The 18,880-nt window shown below is 44.0% G+C and overlaps 1 protein-coding gene across 4 annotated transcripts in view; it reads left to right on the forward strand.

Moving 5' to 3' along the window:
• The window catches only part of FHIT (fragile histidine triad diadenosine triphosphatase), a 1,061,423-nt gene that overhangs the window by 338,794 nt on the left and 703,749 nt on the right, over positions 1-18,880 (forward strand). The window lies entirely within an intron of this gene.

Genomic DNA, 18,880 nt, shown 5'->3' on the forward strand with positions numbered 1-18,880 from the left:
TGTCGGTTAGGGCAAATTCTCTCTCTTTTTTAAAAATAATTTTTATTAACCGGCCAATCAAATCAAATCAAATCAAATCAAATCACATAGATTCCGAATTACAAAGCCAAATTTTAAATTTTGTTGAGGGAACCCATATTTCAAGATCCGAAGGGGGATTCTGATCATCTTCTTGCCACTGCGTTAATGTCCAAATCAGTCCAGACAAAGTTCATAATTCTATCCAGTCTTATCTTGCTGTTTCCACATCACATCTTCTTCATATATTTTCTCTTTTTTCTTTATGATCTCTTCTGATAGTCTCCTTAAGCCGATAAACACCAATAATAATCCTGTGTGAATTCTTCCGTTCTTCCAATCCTCAAATCAAGATGGTTTCCATATATCATCGCCTTCATAGATAACAGCGCTCTTTCCATCATTAATTACAGAACTGTCGTTCTTAAGTCCCACTGAGGAGTTTCACCCACAATATAAAAACAGCTCTATTTCTCTATTTCTCCTCTCAGACTTAAGTCCTCCGACAGAACTTCCCAATATGGCGACGGAATTTTTAACTGCATCATTCCAAAGCCCTTATACATTCCACGCTCTTCTTAAAACATGCTTTGGTTCGAAAGTTTAACTCCACACAGCCTTAAATTCACAGCTTAAGTCCTTAAAACGACATTTCTGACTTGTCGGGGGGGGGATTCTTGTTTAATCACATAAGGGAAAGAAAGGAAAGTTTCCCCCCCTCCCCCATCAGTCCCTTTGCCATACCGAGTCTTGGCGTATCTTCTCATGATTTATACTTGTTCCTCTGACTTGTTTTATCAGAGATCTCTTCTGTTAGCAGTCTTTACTCTCCCTTCTTCCTTGAAACATGTCCATTCGCTTCATCCAAATTGTTTCTTTTGAAGTTCTTGCAGCTAGTGGCGCGGATCAGAGACGGTGTCCAGGAGCGCCTAAATCCCACAGGAGGGCATTGTGCCTAGTGCCCCCATCCCCACAAATTCGGGGGTGGTATAGGGCACAGCAGGCAAGGGCAGCCCCTCACCACAATCCTGGGGGGGGGGTGTAGGGAGGCTATTTACTCCCATCACAGCCTCCAATTTACCTCGTGTGGGTCGGAGAGATGTTATTGTCAGCCATCTTCTGATGCGCCCCTAGTGGTCCCTCCGGTTAGGGCAAATTCTCAAACCTCAGTCATTTCAGGACAGCTTCTTGTATAGATGCCCAGAGAAGTGATTGGTACTTGCCGATGACTGAAAAGGAGAAGAAAATAATGAAGTCAGGGAGAACTTAAATAAAATAGAAGACTGGAACACAACACACTAATCCTGTTATTAAAAACACAAATACATGTGAGCACACAGAGAACCTATGCATGATTCAGACCTGCCTTGTGTACAGGTTTTAAATTGCACCTCATCTAGCTGATAAATCTAGTTTGTCAATTGTTTCTGGTTCATTTAACCTCAGCAGTTTTGTTTTTTGTTTTGCACATTGCTACTAGTAATTAAGCATCCAAGAGCTCAGTTGCTAGATCAAAGCCAAGCAAACAGCTTGGTTCCTCTGCAGGTTTTTTGCTGCTCCCCCAAAAGAATCTGGTTCCTCAAATTTCCTACCAGGGAAGCAAGATTTAACTATCAAATGCGACAAGTTAGGGTCTTTTCAGATGGGAGGGTTCCTCAACACCCACAAATTCTGCAAATCCTTGTGTGGATAGTAGCTAACCTTGCTGGCCTTAGATATTAAGGAAAAACTTAGAATTGCAACTCTGTTCAGCACTGGAGTTCCTCCTCCTCCTCCTCCTCCTCCTTCTCCATGGCACACAGAGGTTGTTGGTGATAGAATGATGCCCTCTTTGGGACTCTCCTTTCTGAAGCCACTGCTTCCTGTTACCCAGGACCAACTCAAGACATTTTCGCACCTGAGGTGAACCACAAAAGGTGCCTTCCTCCCCACCATGGGAAAAGGAGTGAGTGAAGATTTGCACCAGGAACACTATCTATCTATCTATCTATCTATCTATCTATCTATCTATGAAGAGTGCAGCAATTTTCTTTTTTATGATCGGTGAAGAATTCCTCTCGTTCTCCATATTGGTCGATACTACTCCATTCATATCTCCCATCAACACTAAGTTTATGTCCATATAGTCCATCAGTATCTCATGCAGCTTCTTAAAAAATTCAACTTTCCCCTCATTTGGTGCGTAAATTCCCACAATCAAAAATTTCTCTCCTTGAACTTGAATTTCAATTGCCAGATATCTTCCTTGTTCATCTTTAAATTTTAGTTTCGGTTGCAATTTTTCCTTTGCATATATTACCACTCCTCTTTTTTTGACTTTGTCTGATGAAATAAATTCTTGTCCCAGTCTTTTATTAATAAGTAATTTCCTGTGTAACCTCGTCACATGAGTTTCTTGTAAACAAATCAAGTCCAATTGTTCTTTTTTTAATATGTGAAAAACATTTTTTCTCTTCCGGGGAATGTTTAGACCGTTACAATTCCAACTTAGAAGTTGCAGAGCCATGATCAGTCTATTTATCCTCTCCTCCTACTGCTCCTAGTAGTTCTTCTTCCTCTGTCGGTGGTTTCAATCTGTGTGGTAAATTGTCTTTGTCCAGGGTTCCTCCTCCAGGATAGTCTTGTCCCGATTCCGCCCCCTTGCAGAGATCTTCTTCGTGTTGATGTAAGAACTTGTCTTTGTCTTCCGCCGTCTTTATTTTCCTTTTCTTTCCCTTATACTTAAAAGATAAGCCTTGAGGAAATTCCCACCTGAATGGTATGCTGTTCCTTTTGAGTAACACCACCAAGTTCTGGAACTGACTTCTAGCATCCAAAATTTGCTTCGGAATGTCCTTGAAAATTTCCACGAAGGAATCCTCAATTTGTAGAGTTCTCTGGTAGTGCAAATCCAAGATTTTATCCCTCTCTTCTTTTGATCTTAACGTTACCAAACAGTCTCTTGGTTTATTCCTTCTTTGCCGTGTACCAAGTCTGAATGCACTCTCTATCTTAAATTCTTCCTTCTCCAAATCCTTTTGCCAAAACTCCGAAAACTCTTTTGTTAGATAGTCCACCAGGTTGTCTCCTTCACTCTCAGGTATTGCTCTGATCCTTAAATTCCTCTCCTTCCTCTGCATCTCAATCATCGAGAGCGCCAAATCATGGTTCCCCAACTTCTTGATGACCGGTGGGAACCTTTCGTCAGTTGCGATTGCAATCTCTTTAGCTTCCTCGGCTATCTTCCTAATGGTGGATGATTCCTCAAGTAGCTTTCCGATATATTCTGTGTTAGAATTCACTTTATTTCCAAGTTCAATTATACTTTTAGTATTAATGTCGATTTTTCCTGAGATCTCTGCTGCTGTTTTATTTGTTTCAGCAACTTGTTTACTTGTTTCAGCACCTTGCTTTTTTAATTCTGCACCTTGCTTTTTTAGCTGGTCTAAAGATTCATTTATTTTTCCCAGCAGTTTCGAGAGTGCCTCCTCAGACATGACTTTTGTCTTTTCTTGTGGAATAGCAGCTGCCCCAGAGGCTCCAGATGTAGAGGGCCTCCTTTTCATGAGAGAGTCAGTTCCGTATTGTTTAAAAGGTAAAGGTAAAGGTACCCCTGCCCATACGGGCCAGTCTTGACAGACTCTGGGGTTGTGCGCCCATCTCACTTAAGAGGCCAGGGGCCAGCGCTGTCCGGAGACACTTCCGGGTCACGTGGCCAGCGTGACATCGCTGCTCTGGCCAGAGCCAGAGCCGCACACGGAAACGCCATTTATCTACTTGCACCCGGAGGTGCTTTCGAACTGCTAGGTTGGCAGGCGCTGGGACCGAGCAGCGGGAGCGCACCCCGCCACAGGGATTCGAACCGCCGACCTTTCGATCGGCAAGCCCTAGGCGCTGAGGCTTTAACCCACAGCGCCACCTGCGTCCCTCCGTATTGTTTACCAGACCTCAAAATTTTTTCCTGTGACTCTCCTTTGTCTTGGTCACTTGCCATAACCATATCTTACAGTCAAGGTCATTCCCACAGTCATATCTCCCTTTTCTCAGCTGCAAACTAAGTTCCACTCTATGGCTGTAGTTAAGCCAAATTCCTCCAGAGGGCGAAAGTAACTATTCTTCTCTTTACAGTTTTAAAATGGAGACACTCTTTCATGTAAAATATTCCCAAAGCATTCAAAACAGTTCCCAAAGCCTTCAAAGTTTCACAAAAGTTCTCAAAAGGCCACAATATTAGTCCTTGGCAGATTGAAACAAAGTCCCAACAGTTCTAGCAAGAGTGTATCTTTTTAAAATACAGTTTAAGACAACTTTGTAACTTTAGCTCAGTAACAGTCAACAGCCAGCTTCCCTCTCCGGCAGTCCGCTCCAGGGTCAGAGCACAGCGGAATAATTTTTTTCCTTCTATAAAGGCAGGCAATTTGAAGCAATTTAAAATACAGTCTCTTCCCCCCACTCCTGCCCGCGGGGGGAGAAGGTTCCCAGTCTTTTGAACGATGATTTAGTTTTCAAAGAGAACTTCAAAGTTAAAGCTTAGTAATTCTTTGCTTTGATCTTACTGCAGAGCGGAAAGGTAGACTTCCCTTTTAGCCCTTTTCCGTTTCGGTATCCAAATTCAATGACTTTAGCTCCCAATTAGTCCTTAAATTTTTGTCCTATTCACGGATGGTAGTTTCTTTTGTTCCAAATCAAAAGAAGAAGAAGTCAGCGCTCTCCGTCAATGGCAACGCGGCTTCACTCCGCAGGCTGGGTACGAGCGACTCTCAGCTCCACGCCACACACCCGCTGCCGTTCTGAAGCCTTTAAAAAGGCTTCTTCGCAGCTTCGGGGGGGCGCAAACTGTGCCCACCGAGTCTCCGGTTCACAGGCTTCGTGCCTGTGACTTTTAAGGGTCCCCGCTTCGCCGTAGCTGCGGGACCCGAACCCGCGGAGCCAATTCTCCTCAGGAGCTCCGAGGGAAATCCGCCATTGAGCGATGGCGCTAACCGGAAGTCGACAGCCGTCTTGTCTTTGGGGCAAATCCAGTCATCCCAACTGTGGAAAAATGGTTAGTCATCTTCTCCAGGTCTTTTCTACCTCTTCTCTAGGTATCCGATAACTGGACTGGATAAACAGGGGCATCCCTGAGGACAGTCAAAACTCTTGGTTTCTCAGCCCCCCCCTTTTTTTTTGCATAGCCAGGAAGTGACCTTGTATGTTCGCTTGGAATAACACCGAATGACAAAGCACAGGAAACGCTCAGGACCGCTGGGGACCTCTAAGCTGAAGTTGCTTTTACCGAAGCTGTTCTCCCACTTCAGAAGTAACGAACATTCCTGTGACAGAGTGTAATTTTTGTTTGAAGGGAGAAGCATTAAACGGCCCGTGGAAGTGTGGCTCAGCATATTTCATATAAATCTTGCAAGGGAAAGGAGTTAGGATGGGGTTTTCCTGGGGGGGGGGGCTTAGAAGCAAATTTGCCGCTTATCTGCAAGGGGGGGGGAGAAGCTGGCTTTAGAACGGCTCATAGAGGAAGCAGCAGAAATTTATCTTAGCTAAAGAGCTGGAACGCAGCCCAGGAGGATGCAATGCTTATTGTGCTAAAATAGGTGTGCTGTCCTGAGGGCTTCTTGTCAATGGCTTTGGCAGCTCGAGAGACTGGCACCAACAGTGTCTTAAGCTGCTTGCCAGGCACAGATTCCCAGCAGCAAATTTGCTTGTGGGCTGAGTCTTGTTCCACAAGCATGGTACAGATCAGCTCTCCTGGATGTCTTTTCAGGAGCCTAGGCTGGAGAGGAGTCGGAGCAGGGCCTAAGCCCAAACCTAAGCACAGCTTCTTGCCCCCAAGCTTCTTGCCCAATCAGCCATGATTTATTGAGGTTCCTCTTTTTTTTGCGGGCACTGAAATAAAAACAGGATGTTTCGGGCCCACAGAGGGCACTATATATATATCCTGTGTTCAGCTTAAAAGGTAAAGGGACCCCTGACCATTAGGTCCAGTCGTGACCGACTCTGGGGTTGTGGCACTCATCTCACTTTATTGGCTGAGGGAGCCGGCGTACACCTCCCGGGTCATGTGGCCAGCATGACTAAGCCGCTTCTGGCAAACCAGAGCAGCGCACGGAAACGCCGTTTACCTTCCCGCTGGAGCAGTACCTATTTATCTACTTGCACTTTGACGTGCTTTCAAACTGATAGGTTGGCAGGAGCAGGGACTGAGCAACGGGAGCTCACCCCATCATGTGGATTCGAACCACTGACCTTCTGATCGGCAAGTCTAGGCTCTGTGGTTTAACCCACAGCGCCACCCGCGTCCCCCTGTGTTCAGCTTGGTGGGCCATAAATAGGTGATTTGGGCGGTTTTACTGTGTCTTTTGAACTGTTGGGGCGGGGAGTTGCTTTGAGTTTACCTTACTAAGAAAATTATTTCTTAGTAGGTGAAACTGGTGCGGTGCTTTCAATAGTGTGTCATCGTTATAGCAATTTTTGTTATGCCCTGTCATTTCCTGCTGCTGTTTTAGAGTAAGGCTGCAAGGGGTATTTTAAATGGTTCATTTAGAGCTTTATCTTTGCAGCTAACTGCCTTGAGGTTTCTGGAGGAAGGATGGGATAGCAGGTGCCAAGAAAAGCCTCTGCCTAAGACCTTGATAATTGCTGCCAGTCTGAGTAAGCAATACTGAGCTTGATTAACAAAAGGCTTGACCTGGCATGAGGCAGTTTGCTGTATTCCTAGAAGACTCAAATTGCCCTTGTAAACATTCAGACTTCACTGAGAACCGGGGAACAAAATCAGCTAAGGGTATACATCCCAAAGGTGGCTTTGATGTGACTTGCCTACAATGAATGGTGCTGTTTTCAGGTGATAGGCGGACCTGTTGCCATTGACAGCCTGGTGGTTTGACAGAGATTATCAAGGAAGCACACTTCTTGCTGAAAGCAGCGTCTTTGATATTGTGCTAAGAGAAATTCACAATCTGTGGTCAGAATAAATTATGTGCAGTGGTTATGTGCATGTGCATAATTAGTACCTCCAAGACAAATTATTATGAGAGCCAAGGAGCTGTGTGAGAGGGAAAGGGATTTGCTGAGAAAACAAATAGATCATCTGCCTGTTCAGTCCAAATATATTCCCTCTAAAGCAGGGGCAGCTAAATTGTGGTGGTGTTGGACTCCAACAACTCATCTCAGCCCGAGCCAGCACAGTCAATGGCCATAAGGCAAATACTAGCTTCATAAGAGGAATTTTCCTCTTGATCAAAGGAGGGGAAGAAAATATGACCTTTAAAGCCCAATATGGCCTTGGCCCAGTATACCTGAAGGAGAATCTCCACCCCCATCGCTCACCCTGGACACTGAGGTCCAGCTCTGAGGGTCTTCTGCTGGTTCCCTCCCTGCGAGAAGCAAAGTTACAGGGAACCAGGCAGAGGGCCTTCTCGGTAGTTGTGCCCTCCCTGTGGAACACCCTCCCGTCAGATGTCAAGAAAATAGACTTTTAGACTGACTTATCTGACTTTTAGAAGACATCTGAAGGCAGCCTTGTTTAGGGAAGTTTTTAAGGATTGATGTTTTTATTACGTTTTCAGATATGTTGTAAGCCACCCAGAGTGGCTGGGGAAACCCAGGCAGATGGGCGGGGCATTATTATTAATATTAATATTAATAATAATAATAATAATAATAATAATAATAAATAAATAAATAAAATTCCTTCCAAATCTGCTTTGATCCACATAATCAGTACACACACACATCCCATCTGATGCCAGTTGCATTTTTTTTTTTAATGTGCAAGTTAAATGGACGAGACTTTTGATATAATGTCTAATTTGGCTCTCAGATATGTTTATCTCTTGAGTTGTCCCAGCTTCTTGCCAGTTTGTGGCTCCAGTACCACAGGAACCCCCAACTACAGTCTCAGTCCTCTCTCCTGCACTGCCCCAACCTTCTACCTAGTTAGGGGGCTTGGTCAGCTTCATCCGCTGTTTCTCATTGGCAGATGCCTTCCTACCAGACCTCAAGCAGCCTGCAAAAGCACTGGCCTCCTTTTGCACCAGGTCCGGGGAAGAGTCTACGGCCACAGGAGCGTGTGGTGCCTTTTTGACAGGCTCAGTGCTTTCCGCAAAGTTCACGTTTGGCGATCGACGCTTTCACGCTTCGCATGGTATGGCTGTGCAGTTGCCATGGTGATGTTGATGTTGTCTGTGGATAATGCACAGAATTAAAAGTGCTGCTCCCTCATTGTAAAGCCTCAATAATCTTGCGTCTGTTCAGTTTCAAACAGCCCCGTGTTAACAGGGGAGTTTAATTTAGCATGTTAATAAAACCTTGCCAAAGCCATCAGGCCTCTCATCTCCCATAAAGAATACCTGTCATTACCCCCTCCTTTTCTTTTTTTAGACATAATAATGTCCACAAAGAGCCATTTCTGAAATACCTGTATTAAGAGGCGAGCTCTTGATTCTTCTGCTCCTTAGGAAAGTGGTTACCAGAGCAATGCTGGATAGATGCACTTTTAGAACCACCATCTTGAGAGAGAGGCATTTCCCTTTCCTTTGTTTAATTCGGAAAGTGCTCAGTCTCATGAATGAGAGTTCTGTGCTTTGAACATGCAGCAGAAGAACCCTAGAAGCAAACTCCCCTGTCATTTCCTCCATTCAAGGCTGTTGGCCTTTTCTGATATCTGATCATTTTAGACAAGCCTTTATGCAGGGAACTTGCTGGATAGCCAGAGGACTACGGATGCACTTCGTGCAAGGCAGTCTGGAGTTAGCCTTAACATCTGTTAAGATAAGAACCAATTAATCAAGATTGATACTAGGCAACGTGGACTAATTTAAACTCGTTTGTTAATGCAACTGAAACAGAGAGCACAAGAAGGAGTGCTCATCAGTGAAATTAAGAGCAAAATGGTTACCTATTATGTAAGATGGGGGACGGCATCATTTACAGTGATGTTGATAAAATGTGTATATGCAAGCATGCGTTACATTGAGTTTCGCGTGCGAGCATTATTGCATTTGTGGTTGTATACAAGGCACCGGAAGAACTCCGGAGGAAAAGAATGGTGAAAATGCAAGAAATTAAAGCACCACAGCTCATCTTCTCTTTATGAATAAAAGTAAGGCCTTGTGAATGACATTATGGGCCTTTTTGGATTTATTGTTCCTGGCTTAATAAGCTAAAATAGATAGATAGATAGATGATAGATAGATAGATAGATAGATAGATAGATAGATAGATAGATAGATAAATATAGATGATAGATAGATAGATAGATAGATAGATAGATAGATAGGTCCCCCCCCAGAAAAGCAGACAAAACAGAAGGAATAATAAGGGACCCCCCCGCGTCCCAAATATAGATAGAAAACAGCAATGTACAATAAAGTTGTACAGAGAAAGTAACTTGGTTTTTGGAATTAAAGTGTCATTCAAACTAGCTTCGCGGCAGTTGGAGTCCTTGGGCCATTCCTAATTTTCTCTAGCCAAGGTGCGAACACCTTTGCGTAGGGTAAAGGCATTGCCACCCCTGTCATTGCCCCACTAGTGTATACACAAACAGAAATGAATCTGACATAAATGAAGCTGTGCTGATGTGAACAGCTGGGGAAGGGAAGAACTGGGAAACATGTTGGGTGTTGGGAACAACTTCACTGAGCTCTATGGCGGTCATGTGAATGCACTCCAAGACGATAACCTTGTCTTTCGTTTCCATTCGTTTTAATGAATGGGGGGTGCAGGGGAGGGGGAAAGATTCAGTGGTGTCTGGCCACTTTTCTCCATCCCCCCCAAGATTTCTGGGCTCGCTGCGTGGAGAGCGAACATACGTTTCGTTTACGTATGCCTCTGAAGTAACGGCTTGTAACATTAAAGAGTCTTTCTGTCTACCTTGTGAGTGTCATGTTAACTCTGGTGTGGAGCTTCGTGATTGCCTTTGATGTGCCTTGATCTTCTTTCCCTTGCTTTCCATCCTGAACTATGTTTTATTCAAGTGAAGTGGAAGTTATTGACTCCTTCTGTAGTTTTGTTGCTAAGGCACCCCATGGAGAACATAAAAAAATATTTGGCCTCTGTGGATAAGTTTCATGTGTCACCCCGATGTAAAAACATCGTTGGTTTTCGTTGGCTACTTGGACCATTAGGCTGAAAGTGATATTTAGATTTGTGATAATATTATAGGGTGGTGGGGAAAAAGATAAATTCTAAGGCCATTGTTTGAGGTCATTGCAAAGCCTTCTAAACTCTTCTCCTGCACCCTCAAGTGTACTTTTGGGAAAGGACGTCATCTGTTTTGGGTTGTGTTGATTGGAGGGTCATAGCTTTGTGGCAGAGCAGCTACTTTGCATGCAGAGGGTCGCAGTTTTGAATCCAGGCATCTCCAGGTAGCGTTGGGAGAGAAGCCTTGTCTGAAGTCCTGGAGAGTTATAGCCAATCAGTGCAGATGATACTGAGCAAGATGCACCAATGGTGTCACTCAGTATAAGGCGGCTTCCTATGTTCGTAACACGTAAGAGGAAAGTGAGGCCACACTAACTACCCCCTCCATCTCACAACACCTGTCCACCCTCATCCCCACCAACTGCATGTTCATAGTTCCATGTCTGAAGGCGTCCCCTTGACAAACATTAGTGTGAGGAAGGGCATTAGTGATGTACACATGACACTGAGGCTAGCTAGCTTGGCTCTCCTCACATGTCATTCAACATGTCAACTGAATGACAGAGAGCTTCTGCCTTTAACACCAGGGGCTGACGTGCCCTTTTCTGTGGCTGTTTTTAGAATTCATTGCAGCAGGGCTGGCCCAGCCATTATGCAAGGTAAGAGCACTGCCTCAGGTGGCAGAAGCCCCCAGGTTAGCACTCTCGTGGGTGTCCCGCCTCTGCCGCCAGCAGTGAAGAAGCAACACTTCCTTTTCCGCCATTTTGGGGTGAGATCATGTCCATTTGGGGTGGGATTTCTCCAGTGCTATTTTTCTAGAAAAAGGGGTGCCGGAACTCACCATGAATGCTTCCCTTGTTCTCTTATCCCACCAGAGGGGTGCCGGAACTGAGTTCCTGTGAGTTCCAGCTGAAAAACAAAGCCCTGGATTTTGCCCCCAAATGGCGTGTTCTGACTCGAAATTGGTTCTGATGGCAGTGACGCTTCTTTGCCAGCTGCAGATGTGGCAGGACATGCAGCGGCGGCAGAGTGTGTGGCGACAGGTATGATGGCAGCAGGGCTACACTTCCCATTTTGCTTCAAGAGGTGAAATGGGGCATGCCTTCCCTTTTTTGCATTCTTCACAAAAAGGGATACGCTTCGTTGTTGTTGAGAATGTAAGCATCCCATTTATGAAGCACACTTTATGCTGACACTCAGAGCTCGTTCTAGTTGGTCCTAGCAGGCAGAGACAGGGAGGGTTAAGGTGGTTCACAACAGATGCTTCTTCTTAGAATAAACCTAGTTTTATTTGAAGATTGCCCCTCGGTTTAAGGAATATGAATTAAGCAGAACATGACATGGTGCCAGGATTAAAGTACCAAGTGCGGCTTCAAATCAAACCGTCTGCTTATCTCCCTTCTCGTCATCAATCTGCTAACTTCTTATGTTTCTCAGCTTTATTTGTCCTCTCAAGATTCTGAAGCATCACAGTACACGAGAGCTTTAGATTTCTGTGGAATCTTTAAGTGCTTCATCTCTGCAGCTTGCTAACTTCTTCACAATAGTCTTTGATTCAGAGATGAACAGAAAGTGGCTGCAGTCCTGAGTCTTACAGGACTGGAAGCTGTTGATGTTTTTGAAAGCCAGCAGGCAAGCCAGGCTGAGAGACACAGCTGTGAAGAGGTTTTCCTTGCAAAGTAAAGTGAAACTTGGGAGAAGGAGGGAGAGAGAAATTTTGTAGGAAGGCAACATGAAGGTGAGTCACCTGAATAATTTTATATTGCAAGTCTCTTTGAGACTTTATATTTCATAAACAAAAGTGACTAATAAGCCCTAATAACAATATTTTAAACAGACTTCATGCTGTCCTTACAGGCAGTCAAGAGATCCCATCATAACACATCAGAGTGTAATTAGCATTAAAAATCTAAAGCTGCTAAACAGATTACTGGAAGGCGTAGGGATCAGTTTAGACAAAGCAATTACACTGAGGCAGGGAACTGAGATGGCAGATGGCTGGCAAAGTACTCAGAGTTTAGGCTTAGATACAAGTTTCAGGGACTCATGAAGAGGTAGGATTTACAAGCCCCCCAAATTATTCTCCCCCTCAGGTTAAAATCTGAGCCAGAGAAGAACCTCCCTGTTCTCACCAAGCCCAGCCCTCAATGTCCCTTGCCTGGCACATGGTGGAGGCAGAGCAGAAACTGCATGCACAGAGGGAGAAGAATGAGAGAGGCCTGTCATATTCATCCCTCTTTGTCTCCTGGTTGTTCTGTGTTAGGGCAAAAGGCTCCCCAAAAACTATGGGAGATGCAGTTCTCCTGTGAGTTGACTGCCATTTTCGTAATTTTATATAATCTTACTATTGTAGAAGTTTCATAATACAGCACTGCACTGCACATTAGAACATTTAAATAGATTTAAATAAGCCTTTTCTTAACTTGAAGAAGCTTCTGTAGAAATCTGTCAATGCATTTTGAGCGGGAGTAATTTTTTATCAGCCTATATCTATGTTTTCTTTGAAAGCTCAAATAGCATGTTTGCTAAGGGCAAATACAATTATTTTAGGATATACTGCAAACTTTGCTTATGTGCCAGAAAGGAAGAAAAAGAACATGAAAGTGACATTTTTTGAATTACCCACCAAATGAGTAGTTAAATACAATCTTGGTGTAGCAAATAGAATCTTCCGAGATGACGTACATTACAGTGTGAGAGTTTCTTTAGGCATTTTGTAAGTGATATTGGAAAGATTATCTTTCCTAAGTGCTGATAATGCATGGTAGGTTTATGTCTTTATTGCTTGCTGACAATGTCTTATTATTACTACATAAATTTGCTTTTACTCCTAATTAAACTTTCAAAAAGTAGTTAGGCTTGTCCTTTCAGAAGATGAAACATTTGTGTGTATGCAGTGTCCCACAGAGTGATGCATGTGCAAAAATAATTATCGAAAGGAAACATCTATTGATAAAGTGCCATATGGCCTTGGCACAACTCTAGATGATCTTACAAAGACTTGTGTGTTTGTCAGAGGAAAACGTCTTATCCTTAAACATAGCATTTGTCCTTGTTCTGCATGCTAACACATGACAGTCGGTGTGGCGCAACAAAGTGTTGGACTGGGACTCTAGGAAAGGCAGGTTCAAACCCCTATGAAGGCAAGATGCTCACGGGGTACCCTCGCACCAGTCACACACACACCAACAAAGGTTTGGTGTGAGGCCCAAACAGGGAGGGGAGAGAATCTTTGGAGAAAAGGTATGATATAGATCAGGTACACCACCTTGCCCCCATGACAGTGGGTGCCCGGGGTGTGCTGACGTCACCGTGGGGTGCATAAATGTGATGTTAGCATGCCCCTGGCATGCTGACATCGCTCACACATGTCTCGGAAGCGTGCTGATATGTGCATACCCCACGGCATGTGTGTGATGCAGAGTAGAATTTTTTGGGGTGGAGGGGCCGGCCCCTTCACTGGAAATTTGTGGGTGCCCAGGCCCCCATGGCTCCGCATAGATGGTGCCTATGATAGAATAAACAACTTAACAAACAACACATGGTTTGTAAAGGAACAATTAAAATGACGAGGAACTGTCACATAGAGCAGTTCAGGACAGACAAAAGAAAGTACAGTGGTACCTCTGGTTATGTACTTAATTTGTTCCGGAGGTCCATTCTTAACCTGAAACTGTTCTTAACTTGAAGCACCACTTTAGCTAAAGGGGCCTCCCACTGCTGCTATGCCACTGCTGCATGATTTCTGTTCTCATTCTGAAGCAAAGTTCTTAACCCGAGGTAATATTTCTGGGTTAGTGGAGTCTGTAACCTGAAGCGTATGTAACCCGAGGTACCACTGTACTTCTTCAAGCAGCCTGTAGTTAAAATATTCCTACAAGAAGTAGTGATGGTGCCAACCTGGATGGTTTTAAAAAGACATTAGGCAAATTCATGGAGGGCAAAGCTATTAATGGCTACTAGATGCAATGGAGATGTTCTCCCTCCCCTGTTGGATGCAGAAGAGTATGCTGGATTCGATGAGCCACTGGCCTGATGCAGCAGGTTCTTCTTACGTTCTTAAGAAACTTGAGCATGAGAGCAACCTTCTGTCTGCTCTCTATCATTAGAATATCTGTATTTTGTATTTGATCTTTATTTCCAAGTGGCACCTGAACTCGAGTCCCCCAGCAGTGAAACATTGCCGCTTTCCTCAAGTCAATGTGTTAATGAAGCCTGCATTCAAGCCCTTCCGGGTGCCACAGAAATTGAAGCAGAAGTAATAGTCTTGCTGAATCCGTCAAGTTCAGACAAGTTTGATATATTCCTTCCTAATGAATTCTTTCACTTAGTTGTGCTCATTATCAGTTTCAGAAATAATCAGACGTTATTCACACTGGGGTTATAATTCCTTTGCAGAGTGGTTCAAACTCAGAATGTTTCTAGACTCCTCGTCACAAAAAAAGATAGTGTAGAATTGGTGGAGGAGGTGGAAATACAGAAAAGAGCAAACAAAATAACCAGGAGGCTGCAATAACAATGTTACTAGGGGAAGAATTCTGCATACTCCTGTTACGATGGTTCCATTCAATGCAAATATTTCTGCTTCTCAGACCAAACTATCCCCCCTCCTTCCCCAGTGCTGTTCTGGGGTTCTGCTGAACCCCACAGTGGATTTGGAGTAAGTGCAACGAGGAGGTAAAGGCCCCATTGCACTAGTTTTATGGTGTAGTAATGGGTACAAAAGGGTGGCGCTGTGGTCTAAACCACTGAGCCTCTTGGGCTTGCTGATCAGAAGGTCGGCGGTTCGAACCTCTGCGACAGGGTGAGCTCCCATTGCTCAGTCCCAGCTCCTGCCAACCTAGCAGTTCGAAAGCATGCCAAAAAGTGCAAGTAGATAAATAGGTACCGCTCCGGCGGGGAGGTAAATGGCGTTTCCATGCGCTGCTTTGGTTTCGGTATTCCATTGCACCAGAAGCGGTTTAGTGATGCTGGCCACATGACCTGGAAAAACTGTCTGCGGACAAACGCCAGCTCCCTTGGCCAGTTAAGCGACATGAGCGCCGCAACCCCAGAGTCGTCTGCGACTGGACTTAACTGTCAGGAGTCCTTTACCTTTACCTTTTAATGAGTGCAAAAATGCATATTGTTATAGGTTTCTGATGAGAATTTTCACCAGGTGGGAAAGTGATTCCCTAGCTGCATTTGCATGTTATATGTCACTTAAAGGGAACAGGCTCCTGCCAGAAGGGTAGCCCTAACCCCTGTGATTTCAGACAATCTTTCTTCCAGCTCTTTGGATTTGAGAGATTCTATGCCGGCCTGGGATGTTCTCGCACTTTAATGAGAGCAGCCCTTTGTGATACATGGAGCCAGCTTTGCAATAACCATATTTACACCAAACCCTGGTTTCCCAAAGGTGGAATATTTCCCCTCTAAGAGTTTATTTTGATGGGCATGTTATATGTGAAGACATTTTGTTGCAAGTAGATTTACATGGTTCAGTGCTTGGTTTTGCTTCTAGATGCTCTGCTGGGAGTTTTACTCGTATGCCAGGTCTTGTTTTTAGGCTTGTTGGCTGTCAGAATAATAGCAGCGGTAGTATATTAAGAAATATATCCTAGTTCATCTTCATTTCCCTTTAATATTGGCAGTTTGCGCCAGAGCCAAAGCCTGTTGAAGTTATTGCTTTCCGATTTGGCCTTACAGGACACAGAGGCCCAGAACTTCTGATCTCTATTATTGTCTCTTTTTTAACTGATGACTCCGGGCGAGCCATTTATTTTTATGTTATCATTCATATTTAGTTTCGGTACCCTGATTCTAAACACGTTGGCTGGGATCCAAGTTAAATTAAACTCAAGTTGACAAAAGGAAAGTTTTTTTCCCCCAGCCACCTGCGCCCCCAGAAAGCCTTCTGGGGTTTCGGGAGAGTTGCTCCAAATTGTTCATAGCTTCTGCATCAACTTCTCACCCCCCCCCTTTGTGATAAATGGCAGGGAGAAGGGAAAAGCTATGTTTAAACACACACACATATGGCCCTGCTGCATTATGGGGCACCCCTTTTTTGAAATGTAGTATGACTGAAATGTGTTAGTAGTTTTTGCAATTATTTGAGGATATGTGAGGGGGGGGGGAGAGTTTGTTAGTTTGTCCATAAAGTGGGCTATCAGCATTAAAACTCCTGTATTGCCTTTCAGGTCCATATAGTTAAAGCTATGGTTTTCCCAGTAGTGATGTATGGAAGTGAGAGGTGGACCATAAAGCAGGCTGATCGCCGAAGAATTGATGCTTTTGAATTATGGTGTTGGAGGAGACTCTTGAGAGTCCCATGGACTGCAAGAAGATCAAACCTCTCCATTCTGAAGAAAATCAGCTTTCACTGGAAGGACAGATCGTGAAGCTGAGGCTCCAATACTTTGGCCACCTCATGAGAAGAGAGGACTCCCTGGAAAAGACCCTGATGTTGGGAAAGATGGAGGGCACAAGGAGAAGGGGACAACAGAGGATGAGATGGTTGGACAGTGTTCTCGAAGCTACCAGCATGAGTTTGACCAAACTGCGGGAGGCAGTGGAAAACAGGAGTGCCTGGCGTGCTCTGGTCCATGGGGTCACAAAGAGTCGGACACGACTAAACGACTAAAGAACAACAAATTGCCTTTTTGCTCTTCCTATGAAATCTCACCAGTGTGGTGGAGGAGCTCGAGTGTCGAGCTAGGAGCTGGGAGCCCAAGGTTCAAATCCCAACTTGTCCATGAAACTCACTGGGTGACCTTGAGCCAGTCACTGCCTCTCAGCCTAGCCTACCTCACAAGGTTGTTGTGGTTTGAATGAGGAGGTGGAGAATGACCATGCACACCATCTTGAGGGCTTTGGAGACAAAGTAGGATGATGATAACGACAATGACAACAACAACAACAAACAGATTGTGGCACTTGATGGGTTGCTTGTCGCAGAACTTTTTAGCAGGTCTCACTTCACCTTCTTGTGTGGTGGCACCCATGCTGATTAGTTACACAAGCTTTTGAAACCTTTCACTGGAAAGGGACAGACTTCCCTAGCTGCTTAGGTGGTTAAGGAACAACAAAACTGAGACCATCACCAATAACCTGGCTTTCAAAAGCAGCAATGAAGGCCTTGTCAAAACAGCTTTTAGAAACATTTAGAGCCAACAGATGGACTTCAATATGTAACTTCCAGAAGAGTGGCTACGTATTCCATGTTGTTCCATATACTCTTAAGCAGTCAACATTACTTGGTTTACGCAGGTTCCCCGTCCTGCCTTTTTAGTCCAAATCTTCAATAATTTTTGCATTCCGGGTCTAGGATCTTGCTGTTTTTCAGGGCAATTAATGGCTGCCATAAGGGGCTTACCATTTTCCGTAGCCTGCTGAAATAAATCAATTGTATTGGCAAGGCCATTATCAGATGTGAAAAGCGAGTCTCACGAGCAGATTATTCTTCTAAAAACAGCTTTTCCTGGATATTCCATCCTATTCTAGTCCAATCTCTTAGCTCTCTCAAACTCTGAAATCATCACAAGAAGAGAAAACACAATGCCAAGTACCTTTTGAGACAGATACTGTAAAATTAACTTTGGGTTTATGATCGTAGTGAAGTCACTTCAAAACCATAGACAATGCTGCTTTAAAATTGGAGATGCAAATATAAAAGACTAAACTGGCAGAAAATAAAGACACAGGTGTACAATTGCTGTTCTTATCTTTAGGTCCTCACTATTCAAGGCTTTATAACTGTGCTTTTACAGAACCTTCAATAATTCAATTCCTGCCATATCTTTTTTACAGTCCTCCAACAAGGGTGTGTCAGAGAGAGAGAGAGAGAGAGACAGACAGACAGACAGACAGACAGAGTTTCTGTAGGTGCATTCATTTGGGAACCCACTCATTCTTCTGTTCTATGATCTGAAAATCATATTGTTTTTAGCTCCTTGTGCTACAACCCATAGTTTGGAGGAGGAGGTACACAGGGGAATGCAGCGACGATACATATTTTTTTTTCAGAGTAGGAGCAATAATATCATCTGCCACAGTGTTTGGGTAACTGATGGACCTTCCTTGTTCTGACAAGCTGATGAGGTGATGGTGAGACTTCCAAGTTTGTTTGCGATAGAGTAGCATAGAGGAAGTTGGAGAAAGAGGAAAAAACAATTAAGTAGTGGGTGGATGCTTCTTTCCTTTTCTTTGATGGAGTTCCTACTTCATGCTAGTAGTTTAAATAGTAACACTTCTTCACAAGATCGTTTGCATTTCCAGATAAAGGGTTAGGCTTTCTGCTGACTGAATATATTTTGCTGACTGAATATATTTTGTTAAAGCTAATGTTCTTTGTGAGTTCGGCTGAAGTTAGCAACATCAAGTTCAACGGAGCAATTCTGTGCAACGAGGCGAGGGAGCAAGGGTAATCGGTAAGACTTGAGCCTGCAGGCTGGAGACACCGGGCTAGTTACAGATATTATTGTGTTCAAAACCATTGTCTTAATATTTGGCAGCTGCAAGGTGTGAAATGCAAAGTTCAGGGCCCTTGGGATTTGATGCCCTTGTTTCACCTTAAAGTCACATTACGCATTTCACTTGTAGTTTACTTTGTTTATACTGAATTGCCCTTGTTTGATCTGATTTGAAAATCTGTGTTTATGAGGGTCATTCCTTTCACCCGAAAACATTTTTTTAGGGTGGGGTATAGTTCTCTTTCTAAGGGGCTCTTAGAATATTGTTTTGGATATATACCTAAAGGATAGAACTTGTC

This window comes from Podarcis cretensis, assembly GCF_951804945.1.
Source record: "Podarcis cretensis genome assembly, chromosome: 2".
Classification (NCBI taxonomy): domain Eukaryota; kingdom Metazoa; phylum Chordata; class Lepidosauria; order Squamata; family Lacertidae; genus Podarcis; species Podarcis cretensis.